Below are 2,556 nucleotides of genomic sequence, written 5' to 3'. Positions count from 1 at the left end.
AGTAAAAAATAAATCTCCGCAAGCATAGTGACAGTGAATCACATGAAAGGTGCGTCGTCACGGGGAAGTAACAAGACAGAGACTCCACTCGCAATGTGAGAGTGGAATCAGCGCTGATGAGGTGGACTCACCCACAGGATTACTGACTCCTGTCGTCACCAGCGATGCGCAGATAATGTCCTGTCATTACACGGAGTAGTTTGACAACATCGCATCTGGTGTTGCCATCCCAGCATCGGCCGTCTTTTGAGGCTTCATGACAGGTGTTGCGTTCAGTTCAATGAAATCAGGCCTGTTATTTTCCCACTGGCATTACGGTTCGTCAGAGCAGAGATATTTTTGCTAACTAGCGGTAGTTAGCACCAGTGACTGTACAAGTTATTTTCACTATTAGTGACCGATTTTTCTATAAAAAGTACGTCATTCTGTGCTTCAGCTACATTGAGGACGGAAACATCCAGACGCGGTGGACTCTCAACAACGTGTGATCCGTGAAGAGTTTTACCCAGTAGGCGCGAAAGAAATTCGCTCTCTGGGCGTTGTTATAACTGTTTGAGTTTATTTACTGGCTATTTACAACTTTTATGAAATTTTGAAATTGACAACATTCCAAACAGAACACCCTTGGATCAACAATGTTTCCAGACAGGGATATTTGTTACACAGTCATTGTAATTGTCGGTATCCCGGGTAAGTACCTTTGCATTACTTATACGGAAGCAGAGACCTCACGCCGCTCTCAGCTACTGATGAGTGAGTGAGTGAGTGAGTGTGCCTGTCTGTGAGCTGCTGAATGTGCATCGGTGAACAGTGGCAGGCATGCAATGATGTTTGTCCAACGGAGCAAATTATAAGAGGTTAGCGCGATGTGCTGGGGAATTAGCTCAAATGGTAGAGCGCTCGCTTAGCATGCGAGAGGTAGCGAGATCGATGCTCGCATTCTCCATTGACATTTTGTATTCAGAGGATTCATCGCATCAAATCCCTGAACTTGGAATGCACAAAAGATGCGGTTGGCGCAGAGCGAGGGGAAAGTGTCTCAGTCAAAGGGCCGGGAGAAAATGTCGTAGGTTTGCTGCGTTGAAAGCAGATAGGAGGAAAAGCTGACTGGCAGCTGGTGTTTCAGTAATGCATGAGATACAGGCGACGATTCAGGCATAAATCAGGTGAGTGGTTAGAAGGACATTGCCCTGGTTACTGGGTGAAAAGAGAAAGCTGAGTAACCTTTGATTTGAACGGGCAAGGACGATCAAAGAGCTGTGTTGGAATCGTAGTGTCCCTAGAATTGTCAGAAGCGCGGTGATAGGCGTCATCCCGTGGCCCCAGTGCTGGAAGGACGAGATAGTTGTCATAGGCAGGCTTCTGCCATCGATCGGCAGATGCCAGGCTGAAATCTGCATAATGATTGTCGGTAGGAGCCAACGTGAAGAAACTTGGTGTCGCTTTTCCTTCGATAGCTCAGTTGGTAGAGCGGAGGACTGTAGAGGAAATGGAGTCATCCTTAGGCCGGCTCGAAGGATCAGGACTTCTTTTACTGCGCCCATCATCAATTCCATACCACAGCCTCGCCATGATTGAAATTCCCCCGCGGACGTGGCATTTGTGGACAAGCAGCTGGAATTTCTTTTATACAATGTTAACATCATTTTGAAATTATGCTAAACTCTTTCGAAATCTTTGGTAATATAATGATGAATTTAACTGTATTAATGAATATAATCCATAAATGGCTAAACATTAAACTAACCACATTTACATTGAAACATTTTAGCTTCAGCGTACGTGCATTGTCATTGTTTCAAGTTACAACACTGTCACAAATGGTCACAATGAAGACAGAATGGAAGTCGGTCGCTCACTGTTCGGAAACCACCATCGCCGTCCCGTCAGAACATTTCACTGTTGCATCCTCCCTGTCAATTGTGACTGTCTGACAGTGTTTACGTGTGTTGTGTGTTATGTTTTGTCTTCGATTGACTTGCATATTACAGATTTTTAAAAAAACATTATAAATGCACTTTTAAGACCGGGTAACAATGTTCTGCTCAGAGCAACGGTTTGTCCCCGAAGCAGTAAAATAAAACAGGGGGAAGGTTGCTGCGGTGCAAGATCTTGTTTTCAGAATCTGACCTTGCAATCGAATAGTAACTCTGACTTTCGGAAAGAAGCGTAGACGCGCACTTCAATTACACTCCCCCTCTCCTTGGAGATACCGCGCTTGGAGTTCTGTGAACAGTCTTGGTCGCCCTGTTATAGGAAAGGCAGAAGTCCGCTGAAAAGAGTGCAGACAGTATTCACAGAGATGCTGCAGGGACTCTCGGGTTTGAGTTACAGGGAGAGGTTCGGCCGAGTGGCATTTTATTGAGGGGTCGCCCTGTTATAGGAAAGGCAGAAGTCCGCTGAAAAGAGTGCAGACAGGATTCACAAAGATGCTGCAGGGACTCTCGGGGTTGAGTTACAGGGAGAGGTTCGGCCGAGTGGCATTTTATTGAGGGGTCGCCCTGTTATAGGAAAGGCAGAAGTCCGCTGAAAAGAGTGCAGACAGTATTCACAGAG

General features: G+C 45.9%; 1 non-coding gene across 1 annotated transcript; it reads left to right on the top strand.

Annotated features, from left to right (window-relative positions):
- The first annotated feature begins 873 nt into the window (after nt 1–873).
- trnaa-agc (transfer RNA alanine (anticodon AGC)) lies at nt 874–946 on the top strand. Its single transcript has one exon. It is a non-coding gene; the product is annotated as a tRNA-Ala (tRNA).
- The last annotated feature ends 1,610 nt before the right edge of the window (nt 947–2,556 follow it).

This window comes from Hemitrygon akajei, unplaced genomic scaffold, assembly GCF_048418815.1.
Source record: "Hemitrygon akajei unplaced genomic scaffold, sHemAka1.3 Scf000053, whole genome shotgun sequence".
Taxonomy (NCBI): domain Eukaryota; kingdom Metazoa; phylum Chordata; class Chondrichthyes; order Myliobatiformes; family Dasyatidae; genus Hemitrygon; species Hemitrygon akajei.
Note: the sequence above shows the minus strand (reverse complement) of the source record. Positions and strands in the feature narration are given on the sequence as shown.